Source organism: Panthera tigris, chromosome B3 (genome assembly GCF_018350195.1).
Source record: "Panthera tigris isolate Pti1 chromosome B3, P.tigris_Pti1_mat1.1, whole genome shotgun sequence".
In the NCBI taxonomy this organism is placed as follows: Eukaryota; Metazoa; Chordata; class Mammalia; order Carnivora; family Felidae; genus Panthera; species Panthera tigris.
Genome location: NC_056665.1, coordinates 128,836,467 through 128,852,749, shown reverse-complemented (window position 1 = coordinate 128,852,749; position 16,283 = coordinate 128,836,467).

Genomic DNA, 16,283 nt, shown 5'->3' with positions numbered 1-16,283 from the left:
ATTTATAGGAAAGATTGGTGGTGTGCTTATGAGAACTGCTTATTTTGCTTGAATCAAACAAAATAAGAAAGGTTCCACTCAGACTTCATTCCACCCCCTTCCTTGCCCTGGCAACCTCTCCGTGTGTTTGAGGGCTAAGCTAATTAGTAACTTGGAAGAATCGTAAACATTTTTTTAAAGGAAAAATTCTTCTAGGGGCGCCTGGGTGGCTCCGTCGGTTAAGCATCTGACTTCGGCTCCGGTCATGATCTCACAGTCCGTGAGTTCGAGCCCCGCGTCGGGCTCTGTGCTGACAGCTCGGAGCCTGGAGCCTGCTTCGGATCCTGAGTCTCCCTCTCTCTGCCCCTCCCCTGCTCATGCTCTGTCTCTCTCTGTCTCAAAAATAAATAAACATTACAAAAAAAAGGAAACAATCTTCTAAATGCTGGATTGTGGTAAATTTTCCAATTTTTTGCTTCAGGAATACGTAGAAGTAGAAAGAAGAGGAGGCAGGGGATGATTCAGAGTACCGCTCACTGTCAATGCCTACCTTGGTTTGGTTGAATGAAGTCAAACACAGTCATGGGTGTCCTGACTTAAAAAGTATCTTCACAACTTCCAAATGGAGTCTTCATTAGAAATAAGCTCAGGACTATGTAAGCAACTAACTATTCACTCCCAATGGCACCCTCCTCCCAAATGCTGGCAGGTGTACAAAGTGAGTTCTTAGCCTCCAAATTATCTGCCAGCAAGATAGAGCCTTACAGATATTGAAAGTCTGGCCAAATGTATTGCTTCCCCAAGGAAAAGAAAAAAAGAAGGCTCAGAGAGGCTAACAACTCTTCTCCAAAGACACGCAGTCAGCAAATAACATCCTATAAGAAGGTATGTGAGCTGGAACTCCCAAAATTTTAAGAACAGTTGCAGGGGTCTTTGATGCCCCTTCCCTCCTTCATCTCAAATTCAGAGTCCTTATGCTTTCAGAGAAGGATATAAAAAATATTATTAATACTAAGGCATAGAGATGGAAACATTTTCATGTGTTTCTCTTGGTATGAATTTTCATCCTTTAATGAATCAGGAATAAAACCAGTTAAATCTGTCAGAGTGCCTATGTGAGCTGACAGATAGAAAAGAGTCAGGGGAAAGTGTCCCAAAATTCTCTCTGCCCATAAAATATTATCCAGCTGATATGCCTCTTCTATACATTTGTTAGGAAGTATCCCATGGAAGAGAGGTGTAGAGCACCTTACATCCACAGTCTTGTTTATCTTCTTGGTTCTATCAACCCCACTCCCTGGCTTCAGGTCTCCAGGCCTACAGTAATAGAAAATTACAACTGTCTGTCAAGTCCAGAGAGAGTCTGGTATAGACTGACTCTCTCTCTCTCTCTCTCCTCAGTCTTGCTCTTGCCCACTCTCTCAATAAATCACCTGCTTTTTTTTTAGCATCACATAGACACAGTTTTGGCCAAACTTTGCATATGGGTGAATTCGTTTAGTAAATCTTGTCCTATGTGCTTGAGAAACGGACACTATGCTGCCCACTGGAATTTGGAGCCAGAAGCCATGAGAACTAACCTCTCAGTTCTGACACTTAATCACTTTTGGGAAAGTCATTTGACAAAGACTCTATCCTTCACCAAAATTTTTCAGGCTCTTTTAAGCTCTCTTTCTGGCTAGGCTTCAATTTTGGGGTTCCATGTTCTTCTTTGTAGAATCCACTTTTAGCAAGACTTCCGAATAGCCCTCAATATCTTATCACCCTCAATATCTAACGAAATCCCCTTTTTATGGCCCTTGGTATCTGATCACACTGACCTGCCTTCAGCAATAATCTTATCAAGTCAGCTTATCCAGAATCTCCTGTTACCCTGAAGATTCCTTCCTAGTAATTTCATATTCATTTACACCCCACCTTAATTTTTGGCTGTAATTCCCACTGGTCCATGCTGGATTTGGAATATAACCTTACAGTCTGTTTTTCCTTATTGCAGTAGCTTTAAAAAATAAATAAATAAATAAAATGTATCCTCACTGCCTCCCCTTCTATCTTGCTCTGATTTTCATTAACAGACCTCATCTCTCTGAGCATCATATTTTTACTTGTAAAATAGGTCTAACACACTCTATAAAAATCTTTGGTAAGGTTCAAGTGTGTTAATACAAGAAAACCCATTAGAAACTAAAAGGCATTACACTCTTGTTAGCTGCTAGTATCATTGCAGGTTCATAACCCCTTCCAGAAGTTCTTCAAAATTCAGAATATCTTAGATTTTTAAAAAGTAATTCAGCTGAAATTTACTAAGAGGATAGATCTCAAGTATTCTCATCATACGCGCGTGCGCACACACACACACAGGAAACTATGTCTGGTGATGGATATGTTAACTTGATTGTGGTAATCGTTTCACAACTTATTTGTGTATTAAACCATCACATTGTACACCTTAAAAAATGAAGCTTATTGGGATCCCAGGGCAAAAAAAGAGTAATTCAGTATATACGCCAATTATGAGGGTTAGTGGAGTCTGGGATAGCATCTCATTACTAAGCATATTAATACTTCTAAAAGCAAAATGGACAGATCTTCCCACTAAGTGGGATTAACAAAAAAGACTAACTCTAGCTTCATGACAGTTTAGGACAGGTTTAACTCACACCTGAATTATAAAAACTGCTCCTCTCAATAACTTTTCAGATTTTGGAAACAGTGATGAGAAATCATCAGCTTATATTTCCGTAATTTCAATATCAGATGCCATTCGTTCTTGGAAAACCCAGGCAGATTACATTTTTTTAATGTTTATTTATTTTTGAGAGAGAGAGCACACATGTGCATGCGATCGTGGCGGGGCGGGGGAGGGTGGCTGTGCAGAGCTAGAGGGAGATGGAGAATCCAAAATGAGCTCACCCACCAACCATGAGATCGTGACCTGTGCAAAAGTCAGAGGCTTAACTCACTGAGCCACCCAGGAGCCCCAAGGCTGATTCATTTTTAAAGAACATTTTTAAAATATCTGAATGCACTGGGCACTGGGCACTGTGGGAGACCTGGTAATCGGGTGGTATCAAAGCAAAAAAAGAGTGGACTTTATCAAAATTAAAAATGTTTTTTCACCAAAAGCCATTACCATGAGAGTGAAAAGCCGCCCCAAGAATGAAAGAATATCATTGCAAATCATACATCTGATAAGGATCTAGTATCAAGAACATGTGAGTTCCCTAAGAGCTAGAGACCCCTGGAAAATGTCTGCTTGGGTCCCTAGACAAATACTGAGTTGCCGCTGCTAGGTTATAGTTAAAAACAATTAAAAATTTAAAAGAAGAAGCGAAGGAATTGCATAAGAAATGTCTTCTTTATAGCTCATAATTGTGAAATGCCTTGTGCCCTTCTTTTTCAGTTTCAATTCCGGAGCGCACAGTGTTCATCTAACAGAAATGGAAATCGCATCCACGCTGATAGACAGCCCTGCTTGTGTTTTCATGGTTGCTCATTTAAGCATCACTCCCCGCTCCGTTTTTTCTGGCTTTTTGTGTCTATCGTATATATAAAGCATTTCCAAATCGCCTTTGAAGGAAGCAGTTTGACATGCTAAATTAAACAGAGCTCCAGAGACATTTGTTTTAGGCAGCAAAACAAACTCAACTAGACAAAAAAAATGCCTAGCCCATCAGATCTGAAACCATATTTCTACTCGTCTGCGTGTTAAACGGCAATAATGTCAATGAATGCGAATCGCTTGGCGAGCCGTGAGAAAATAAGCTGCAAATTACAAAGCTGGCGAGTGAATGTTGGAATTGGTGGAATGTGATGATAACGCAATGGGTGGGGACCTGAGCCTTCATTAGAGATTCTCATTTCTCACTCATTTCATTTCCAGTTATAAAGTCCAGTGAAATGGATCTTGGTAATTGCAAAGTTGATTGCTGCATCAGTTTAGGGGAAATAAATACCGCTTTACTTTTTCCCTTTCTCTTTCTCTCTTCTCTCTCTCCTGCTCTTTTGTTACATCCATGGGATTTTCAGAGAGCTTTCCCAACCCATTGGGAGGATCAAACTCTTTAGTAGTTTTGACATTTCTATGGCCTGTGGGCACCAGTGCAATCTTCCCCTTTAAAAATTAGATGTGATAGCATCCCCAGATGACAAACCAGAGCTGAAGCCTTGGTACCCTGGATATCACAACTCCTCTGCTTGCCAAGAAAAGAAAGAAAACAAAGAAAATCACTACTTTTTGAAGTAAAGGCTCTATAAGGAAAAGAGAGGCAGTGAGTTCACTGGATATTACTGGTGACAGAAAATAGACTACAAAATATTTTGTGTCAAAGGTGTTCATTTAACTGCATTCAAAGCTCTTCTTCAATGAAATTTATTATACTTTGATAATCACACTAAGTAGATTCTGTGAGATCGATTGTCCAGTGAACAGTTTTCCAAATTAAACCAAAAGCAGCTTTTGTGTTAGGTGTTGACATCTGTCTCCTGTCATGAAGAATTGACTGGTTCATGGAAACCAAGGTACCACTTTTTTCATGAGAGTGGCCAGATTTCAAAATGGCTGGCACAGCCCTTTTAAGATCTGTTGGAAGCAAAGATGGGTCATAAGCAAGGTAAGGGGATATGCATAATTACGTTTAGGGAGGGATGATATTGGAGAATGTTCAGGTGAATGCAGGTGAAACCTTACAGTCATTATGATAGACTTCCTGCCTGGGACATTATACCTCTCATGATCAAATTCCATTTTGTCTATGGGATTTGATCTTATGTCCCTATTCAAGAAAGGCAAAGCAAAGTTTCAAGATGAGTGTTTACTGTTATAACTCCAATGGGCTACACAAGGGAATTTGACCCATATTGACAATAGTGATCAGATTTAGGGACAGCAAAGCTCAGTAGGCTGTGTCGGACTTCACACTCAAGAATAGGTCATACCTATTATGGTTTGCTCAGAGTGTTGGGACTGTAGTCTTTTCCAGTTTGCTCTGTCTCTCCTTATAGCAGGCTTCTGATTACAAAAAAACAAGTCACAAGGAACATCCAATTCATACAGAGTCAGCCAAATTCCATCTTCCTCAAATTCGGAGCATCTACAATTCTCTGGTGTGATGATTAATTTAACATGTCAACTTAACTGAGCCATGGGGTGCCTAGAAATTTGGCCAAACATTATTCTGAATATATCTATGAGGTGTTTCTGAAGGAGGTTAACTGAGTAGAGTAGGTTATTCGCCTGAATGTGTGTAGACCTCGTCCAATCAATTGATAATACAACCAAAAGACTCAGCTCCTTTTGTCTTAATGTCGGGCTGGGGCATTGGTTGTTTTTTTGTCTTCAGACTTGAGCTGAAACACTGGCTCTTGCTGGGCCTCAAATCTGCTGGCATGTCAACTGGAACTTACCCCATCAGCTCTCCTGGTTCTCATGTCTTTTGACTTGAACTGGATCTACACCATTGGATCTCTTGGATCTCCAGCTTGTCGACAGTAGATATTAGGCCTTTAGAGCTTTCATAACCATGGAAGCCAATACCTTACAATAAATCTCTAGATAGATAGATAGATGTAGAGATAGCTATAGAGAAATATAGATACAGATAGATGTATCTATATATAGAGAGAGCCTATATGTACATATATACACAGTCATGTAAACATGAACTTCTCATATAGCACTGGTGGAGGACACCTAGAGAATATATTTTTCCCTTTTTTTTCAAAATGGAAAACTGAATGCTCATTATGATTTTGTATAACTATTTTCCTTTACTTTTTTTTTGTTTTTCTTTTTGATTTTTTGTTTGTTTGTGCTAGAAATTTCACTAGGATCTTCACACACACACAAAAAAAATTAACCTGTCAACAAACTTGCAGATGATGAGGAAATGAGGTCTGGAGTCATTACACAACTTGCTCATAGTCATTCATTCAGTGGCTAAAGCAACATTCATATGGGTTCACTTTATACTGCCCATCCTTGGCACTGGTAGAAAAATGGTAAAAGGAAGTAGCAGGGGATGTCACCTCTGATTCAAATCAGGAGAAAAGAGCAGTAGTCAGCATGTGTTTGTCACCCAAGCTATTTATCACTTTGCTTATCTAATTATCTTATCGTTTCTTTCTCCTATGTGCACAGCAAGATGCCACTTAGTTCTGTTCTCCATTACCCCTACAAGCTCATGGATAGACAGTAGCATGAAATTCAAGCCAAAACAGATTGTAAGACCCTTCTCATTGGGAAATGAAAATGGAACGAAATGGAAATCCCACATACATACTCAAAAAGAAATAATTTGTAACATATCTCTGATGTTGACAACTTCCTTTGCCCTTGGCCCTAGGTTGGGGCTGGGGGAAGGGGAGAAATAAAGAGGATCTAGTCAAGTCATTTTATGATGTCAAAGTTTGCTTTCCATTCTTATAGATAATTTGCCTGATTTATAAAAGAAAGACTTTAAATAAGATCATTTCTAATGCTCCCAGGATTAACGCTGTTTCTTTATATAGTCCTTTTTTCAAAAAGAAATTCCACAAACTTCCAGTGGATTCATTGATTCAAATTCTTCCCTCTACAATCATTTCTGAGTTTTGTCCAAACTTTAACAGCAGAGAGTTACAAAGTCCTTGACAAATTCACAGGATTTTCCTTAGACCTCCTCTTCTTGAACAGAATGCAGTATTTGGCACTGTGGGTCGCTTGAGACCACAGGTAGAAATGTGTTTTTATGCATTAGCATACTTTTCTAGCGAAAGATCTTATAGCTTTCATCAGAGTCTCAATGAATCAAATTTCATGGCACAAAAAGATTCTTTAACTAATATAATAATAGTTAAAACAACTAAAAATAAGAAATGGAAAGTCATTGGAGACCATTGTCAAAGTAGTTCTATGTTTGGGATAAAAGAAACCTATTGCAAAAATGCGTTGAGAAGTGAAAGAAAACTAGAGGCACCTGGATACCTTAGTCAGTTGGACGTCCGACTTTGGTTCAAGGCATGATCTCTCTGGTGGTGGGTTCAAGCCCCGCATCAGGCTCTGTGCTGAAAGCTCAGAGCCTGGAGCCTGCTTTGGTTTGTGTGTCTACTTCTCTTTCTGCCCCTCCCCTGCTCATGCTCTGTCTCTCTCTCTCTCTCTCTCTCTCTCTCTCTCTCTCTCACTCTCAAAAATAAATAAACATTTAAAAAAGGAAAGACAAGTGAAAGAAAACAAATAAAGTGAGAACATCAGATGTAGTCCATACTTTTAAGAATGAGGTCTCTCTCCTTTTAATCACCTTTATTTTTATGATCTGTATCAATAACCTGGTGCTTATATTCAGAGTGGTCATCTGGAAGGATGTGCAATAGTAATTCATCAAATTCTCTCATTGTATGGAATGTTTAACTGGTTTATCCAAGTTGATACAGAGAGTTGTGGCAGATCAGAGCCATGAACTTGGGTTTCCGCCTCCTTATACACAAACTCTTTTCATCGTTTTTTATTGCTTCCTAATGCTTCACATATGTAGCTATTTGTTTTTCTCCCAAACTCTAGACTAAACTTATATTTTAATATGATACAATTAAGAAAAGGATGGGATTTGACTTACAGGACCTGAATGTAAGTCTGGCCTCATTAGATGCCAAACTTTATTTTCTTCATCTGTAAAGTAGAGCTAATTATCATTGTGGTTTTGATATGAGGATGCACTTTGAAGTTCTTTAGAAGAGCCCAGTCCATAGAAAAGTTCCATAAATGTTGGGTAATTATTATTATGGCACTTGTATTGCTCTACACACTACAATATGGCATCCTGGTCAAGAATAAGGGCTTTGAGATTGCCAAGAGCTAAGTACAAACCAGGTGTCATTCCTTTCCAGGTGTGGAAATGTAGACAAGTATTGTTATAATTATAGGAACAAAACCTATAGGACAAAGGAATACACACTGTTTCAAATATTCACCATACTCACTAGTGGAAAATTTTTACCCACTCCCACCATGCCCGTGTCATTCTGCATTTAAAGTCTATCTTTCTTCTGATCTCTGCAGTCACTAGTAAGAGCTGATCTGCAGGCCAGACATTGTCTCTCTCATAAATCTGTGCAAGTAACTGTTGATTTGGTAATATCCCTGCTTTCCACGTGCAAGCAACACTTTGTCCTATCCTTGATGGATAAGCTTTTCATAAACAAATGTAACCAGTGTGGAATGCTTCAAGATGACAGGATGCAAGGAAGCTAAACTAAGGGAAGTACAAGGTGGGATGAGAGATGGACTTTGCTACTGAGGATTTGAAAGTCCTCTGAGTAACACAGCCTCCATTTCTATTACTCTTCTCCCCGCCAGAATAATTTTTGTCACCAAATCATCCCGCAAACTCTACAGTTGCAGCCATCAGGCCATATGATACTGTCATCAATCTATGTGATAATTCTCACGGCACACTCTGCATGCACAGAGGAATTTGTCAAAGAAACATAGAAGTAGCACGTGTCAACCTCTCTGAAAGGAATACTTTCCAAGTATGTGAGCAATCAAATGAAAGAGAAATCGGATATCCCCCTCATTTGATCTAACAGCCGTAAGAACTCATCTTTATAATGGCCCCATTCCAGGTACCTGGCAGTAACTAGCCAGTTTAATCCTGATTAACAATTCCACAAGGTAGGTGTCATTATTAGTCCATTTCCCAGATGAGAAAATTGAATCAAGTACAGGTTAAGTAATTTTCCAATGCCAGTAAGTGATAGAGACAGGTTCTGCTCCCCACTACAAATCTTATTATCCTGAGTCTGGGCTGTATCACCTCCTGCTATGCTCAGTGCGCAGTATGCGTAAAATTCAGGTGATTGTTTGCAACTGATTAACTCCCCTCATTGGCTGATATCTGATGGGTCTTCCAAAAGGACTCGCAAGGCCAAAGTCCATCAGAAAATATCTATCTTGATGCTGACACCAGCATAACACTGATTTGTTGGAGGTAAGTTTGAGGCAACACATCTATTGGAAATAAGTCCCAGATTCTCTTTTGCCTTCCTAATTCGTTCACTTTCAGACAATATGTTCCAGACTCTCAAAATTACTCTAAAGAGCAAAAGGAATCGAAGGGCTAAATCAAGGGGGATAAAAATTCTTGAGTACTTTGACTTAAGAAAAAGAAAAGAAGAAAGCTTTCAAAGTCATTTTCTGGACCTCATAACTTACAATTCCTTCCCAATCAGCACCGCATCCAATAAAACAAAATCAGTGTCACCCCCAGAAAAGCTCATTACCTTTCCTTCTCCGACATGCCAGGAGGGACCTTTCTCCCCCATGCCGGCTGTTTCAGGAGCCTGGGGCCTGCTTCACCTCTAGGGACGTTAGCTTTAACCTTTCAATCTCTTTGATTTAATCATACAATCATGTAATTAAATTCCAATAGTCGAGTTTCAAGGGCAGGGAGGCAAAGGCTGGGCAGTTCCATTTAGCCCAAGCAGATGGCAGACACTGCTCCTAGAACAGCATGCTCAGATTGCATGTTGCTAGCATTTATGTTGAGTTCTCGTTAAACACATGCAACAAAAAGGCAGAGTCAGTCTGCTTAAAGAATGAAAGCCTCTTCACCCGCTTCCGTGAGATAAGGTGCAATGTATTTTTAATGTACACTTTTATCTCTCCTTGGCAGCAAAGATGGTTTCCACGTGATAGCCAAACCATAAGGTAAGCAAAGCTAATGGGTCTGATTTGTAGACAGCATATGGACCCCTAGGTTCAAATTAATGCATTCTTTCTTCTTCTGTTGCCTCAAGCTTTTCAAATGTTGAGGAAGAGCTTTCAGGATTGAATTTAAAGATGCTTCTTCAATTTGTTTAACTGTTGTTAATAGCCAGGTGTTATTTCAACATCTGGTTGGAGTCTGTTTTATGATTTTACCAAGAAGACATCAGCGACGGCTCCAACCTTGTTACATTAGCAATGTGTTAGCGGGGCTAGCAGAAAACGGGGGTCTTTATACACTGCAGGTAAATCTGTAACTTGGTACAAACTATTGAAAGAATGTGATTATATGAAATAAAAGCTTAAACGTATTCAGACCTTTGCCTAATTTTCCCAATTATTCAAAGTGTACAAGCACGAAGATGTTCATGTTACTTTAAATATATTACTGAAAAAAAATTAATCTGAAAATCCTTCTTCATTGGACCACTGGTTAAATAAAGGTTAGTGCCTCAATAAGATGGAATAGTATATTCAAAAAGTAAATTTGTAAATATAAGTTGCTTAAGTAGGATTCAGATCTGTTTAGATTGGATTATCCGGATTTTATTTTTTTAAAGAAGAATACACGTACAGATATGAAAATGGTGACATTTGGTAGCTCTGGGCGATGAGAATATATGAGTAATTTTTATTTTATATTTCATGTGTTTTCTTAGATTTTCCACAATTAATATATATTACAATTATATAGAGAAAGTTATTTACAAATTAATACATGACATTTTCATAGCCATCTCAAATCTGTGCTATTATTCACAGAAAGATCACAGGCGAGAAGGCCGGTCTCTTCATTTCAGTCATTCCACCAGAAACTGAACTAGACAATATTTGGCACAGACATGAATGTCAAAGTCCTTTTGCCAACCAGTTTTTCTTTTAACATCTCTCAGATTAAGAGAAATTATTCTGATTGTCATCCGATAACTTTGAAAAACAAGATAAGTAACACTAAATCAGTTCATGTAAAATGACACTGATAGGAGATAAAATTGTAAAATCGCACCTTCTTAGTATCATGAAAAACAAAGGTACAGCTTCTTCGTAATTTACTTTAAAAGAAAAATGGGCATCATTTTTTCTGTTTTCTTCATTCATTTCTTAGGCGGCTACTCAGTTTTGTCCTGACGATGTCTCTCTAATAGCAACACCCAGCGAAAAGTTCATACACATGGACTTCTTCTCAAAATGTCCCTGCAACACAGGCCAGGAGTGGCACTTAGATGAGGACAAAGGTTAAGTTACTCAATCAAAGTAACTCTGTGGCTGCCACGTCTCCGGATCTCAGGGCACGTTCTCTCCAAGGTGGCTTTGGTGAGGGGAATACAGTATACTGGTTCCGAGTTTCTTTCATGTGCTTCTAGGAAAAGGCAGTGAGTTTGAGTAGCACTGTGGAGAATACTAATAGGTCCCCTAGCAGAAGGAGTTTTAGCTTTGCCAGAGATTTCCCTTAAACCGCTAAAAGATACAGTTAAATTGAGATTCTGGAGATCACTTGCTTGGAAGTTTGGCTTAAATGACTTAATGGAGCATCCTCAGTGGCTGAACATAGAACCTCCGGATATTCTTCACCCAGGGCTGACTAGCCAAATGGCACTCCATTGATGCCACCAGAAGATTTGTCATCTAGGATGACGAAGTTGGTATCTTTCCAAGTTACATCTGTTCCTTAGAAAAAACTATTCTGTGTCTGGGGTTGCTTTTTAAAGTGTTTTTTTTTTTTCTTTCTTTTTTGACTTTGCTTAAAACATTTCATTTGTAATAGGTGACTGGAAATAGCTTTAGCCTAATTACATAAACCCTCAAATGGATCACCAGTTGATTTTTTTTTTTTTTGGTTTTTGTTTGTTTTGTTTTTAAATGTGTTTTGAGTTCTGATGCATCATTGTAAATGTCTGGAACTTACTTGCTGCCTTCCTTGTTGTAGGTAATGACCATCATCCCAGCCATTGTGTATTAGCTGCCTTGGGTTCAAACCTTGACTTTCTCCTAGTTCTCATGTGGTTAAAGGGAACTTCCATTCACAGCATGGAATATGACATTCCTCAAGCAGAACAAATCAAAGGGATCAAAGTTCTACAACTCAGAGTGAAATGATTTTAGGATATTATTATGTGGATTAATGACTGAAACTTAGATTTCTTTTCTTTCCTTTATTAAAAGGAGTGGGGGAAATTTGAAAACCAAAAACGGTTCAAATAAAGCAAATTCGTTGATAACTTCTACATTTTTGTAAGTCACTAACAGTATTTTTATACTTATTAGTTGTGATATACTCATTTTGAGCAACTTCATTTGATATAACTTAACATAAACAAAAAGCCAGAGGTTCAAATTGTGCAATTGGCTCACTAATAGAGGAAGATTATGTTTAAGTTGTAGCCTAATAAAAGGCACACTCATTTGTTTTGATTGTCTGAAAGTTTTATATTTTCATAAGGGATAATTCGTCTAAAAATAAAGATGTCTTTTTTGTTTGCTTACCAAATGAAAAACTCAACTCAAGAATAAAATTCTCAGAAAATATTTTCTGTAACCAAAAAACAAAAGTAAAACCCACCCCAACGTGGAAAATGCACATTGCTTCTCAAAGAAAGCTTGCGGGGTGTGTGAGTGGCTCCAGGCTCTGACGGTCCGACTTCGGCTCAGGTCTTGATCTCACAGTCCATGGGTTCGAGTCTGCATTGGGTTCTGTGCTGAGAGCTCCGAACCTGGAGCCCGCTTTGGATTCTGTGTCTCCCTTTCTCTCTGCCCCTCTCCCACTCGTGCTCTGTCTCTGTCCCTCAAAAAATAAAATAAAAAAACGTTAACAAACTTAAAAAAAAAAAAAAAGAAAACTTGCTATCTTGGGTATTCTTCAGTGAAGAGGAAGCACGTCAGGGAACAGAAGTCTTTCCTAAACAGTTATAAAAAAAAATGCTCCTTAGTGTAAATGCTACTGCATATCAAAAAAACAAACAAACAAAACAAAACAAAACAAAAACTAGCAGTGTTATTTAGAGATTCTCCAAACAATATATTAGCACAAATCATTAAAATATCTTCTGTGCTGAAAACGTCTTCTGTGCTAAAAACAGAATTCTAATGACTTTAAATAATATGTTTATGAAAGAATCTTCAGCAACATGAAACATACTTCTAATAATACTTTATTTTCCTTCCTAAGAAATATTGGATGTTCTTTGTTCATTGCTTTACTTTTAAACAGTTCATTTAATGAGACTTATATAATCTAGATGATTTTCTTCGTGTTGTTTTGAAGCCCCTATTTAATAGAAAAGTCTTTTTTCAGATGTATGCGTATGTGAGCTCCCAGCATATGTAAATAGGCATGGATGAAGGACAGTAACATGTTTGAAAGTCCTCTCATTATTCAGGAGAAATAAGAAACCATTGATTCATTTGGACTTTAACTCAAACAGGCTTGCTGTGATTGTCAGGAAACCACTTTTTAAAAAAATAAAAATAGAATATGCATCTTCCAAATCAGTTGCGGGAGGGAACTTCCTCTTAAGAGACAGTTTAAGGATAAGGACAGAGGCTAAAAATAAGGGGAAAAAAACCACAACAAGAAAATATCAGCCTAAATAAAGTTAGTGTAACCATGATAACAACAAAATAGAGTCTAAGGCAATAAAGTGAAATGTCCCTCTGAGAAATGAAATGGGTCAGACATATTTATACAAGGAATAACTTAACAAAAACATAGAACTAGTTTAAAATCTACCCATTTAATAACATAGAGTCAACACATGACACAATTGACAAATTGCCACATGCACAATCATTTAAAAATTTACCTCAATAATTCATCAAACAAGCAGGTAAAAACAAAAAGTTGAAAAGATAAAATGAGGCAATCTTAGCTCAATCTAATGTTACATAGAATTCCATAAATAACAATTAGGGAAAAAACACTCGTTTCAAGCAATGACCAAATTCTACTAAGCCATAAAACAAATCATAATAACAAAGAATGGATATTTTCAGGCCATATTCTCAACTTAAATGAAAATAATTAGGAATAAGTAATTAAAGATATATATCTATAAAACAAATAAATCCTGGAGACATTCCAAATAATTTATGGATCAAAGAAGTTACATCAATTGAATCAGAACTAGATTCTAGAGCTGAATGTTAAACTTACACACGAAAAGTTGAGAGAGATGGTGAAACTCAGAGAAAAATTTGTAGTCTTGTATTAAGAAAAATAAATTTTAAAATGATTGCAGACAATATAACAAGCTAACAATTACTATTTAGCACATATAGAGGACTTGAACCGATAAGGGAAAAATTAACCAAATTTCCAAACAGATAAAAAAAATAAATAAATGAAAAGAAGCTTAAACACCAGAAGAATCAGGGAAATGCAAATTCAAATCAGAACAATGCTGTTTCCTTTCCTAAAATAGACAAACATTTAAATGTTTTACAATAGGAAATAGCAAGGGTGTGGAAATGAGAACTCTCATGTATAACTGGTGATAATTAAAATTTGTACAAACACTTTGGAGAACAATTTGGTAATATCAGGTAGAGCTACAAATGAAAATTGAATGTTCAATCTAGCAATTCAAATCTTAGATATATATGATCAAGAATTCTCATATATAAGCTATTAAAAGTATGTTCAGTGAAGATTCTTTGATCCTAAAATGTAAAATGTAAAATGACTTAAATGTTCATCAGCATGCTAACGTAAAAGTTAAATTCTCATATTATATTATTTGTAAAATGATATATTTATATGATAAAATATTATACCGTATTGAGAATGAATGGGTTAAAACACTATAGGTACATTTCACAAACATGATACTGAGTACAAAAAAGCAAGATAGAGAATGATTCATAGACGTTGAAACCATTTAGGTGTATATTTAAAACATGTAAAACAACACTATACACTGTTTATTGATTCATGTAAACATAGTAAATATTTGAGAAAGTAAAAGAGACTAGTGTGATAGATAAGAGACACAAAGGCTTCAACTATATTTGTATATATTTTTTAAATAAACGCAAGACCTGAAGTAAATGTAGAATAATATTAAGATCAGACAAGGGTAGTTGGTGGGTATATGAATGTTCTTCTTATTGCTGTCTTTATTTTTCTGTGTGGGTAAATAATAGTGATTTCCCCATAAAAAATATAAAATAGTACACAAAAAAGATAACAAAGCAATAAGTTGTACAATCAACTAGGACAGAAACTCTACACTCCTCCTCAGAATATGAGAAAGCGTTCTCTATGTGTATAGATGTATATTAAAAGCAGGAACTCATTGCCTTTGCCCAAAAAATGGTTTCTTCTCAGAAATTATTGACAAAATTCAAATAAAGATAATCAAAGACTTCAAAGATGACTCCAACATGTCAGTGATATTAAGTTCATTAAATTTTATAATGATGAAAAGTGCAGATACAATCAGATACTCCATTTTGAAAGAATTCATCTTAAAATCTTTTACCTAAAACTAGTGTGATAGAAACAGAGCTCTGGTTGCGATCCCGAGCTTCTTGTTTGTTAGGATCAATGTGACACCATCCTTGCACATTATTCAAAAACTTAATCCAATGTATTTTGTGCCACTGATAACAAATGTGGTTAAGGAGTTCATCTGACAAAATATTTTGTACAATTTTGAATTAAGTTCTGCCTCGAGACACACATATCTATCTTGGCTCCTGATTATCCTCTTGTTTTTCAAATTATTAAAGCACATAAACCAAAAGACCAACGGATGCGAATAGGAGTTAGCGCATTTGCAACAGATTTTGTTATCTGCTTCAGGCTAGTTCTTTCAATGAGCTATTAAATCATCAAAATTTGGGTCAAGTGATTTCTGCTCAAATAAATAGTTACCCAAAATAAATACTTTGGAGCTTTCTGGAGGAAACTGTAGAATAGAAAATTAATAATTAGTACATTTTCAGATTCTTAACATCATGTTTAAAATGCATACATTTACAGCTCTGATCCTGGAGCCAGACTTCAAGACAATCTTAAGTCACATTGACGTAGTGGCATAATGACGGGGGACAGTATCAAAATTCCCCAGAGATGTGGAATATCTGCCCACATTAGTTCTGGAGCACTGCCTGTGGCAAACTACTCTACATGGGTGTGGGTAAATTACTGGTGGGTGGGGAATGGGTGAATTAGGCAATGCCGATTAAAGAGTACACTCATCATGACGAGCACGCAGTAGCGTATGGAATTGTTGAGTCAGTTTTGTACACCTGAAACTAATATAACACTGTATGCTCACTTTCTATCTATTCTGGAATTAACTTTTTTAAAACTTGAAAAAAAAAAGAAAAAAAATCTACAAACTTTGTACCCGCTTACACATGGTTTCCAATCTATGCATTCAAAGTTGTTGTTGTTTTTTAAGTCCCACTACGTGTGATAGTCTCTCTCCTTGACTAAACTTCAGACAGTTTCTTCTGAGCCCTCGTTTCTTTTTTTTTTTTTTTTAATTTTTTTTTCAACGTTTTTTATTTATTTTTGGGACAGAGTGAGACAGAGCATGAACAGGGGAGGGGCAGAGAG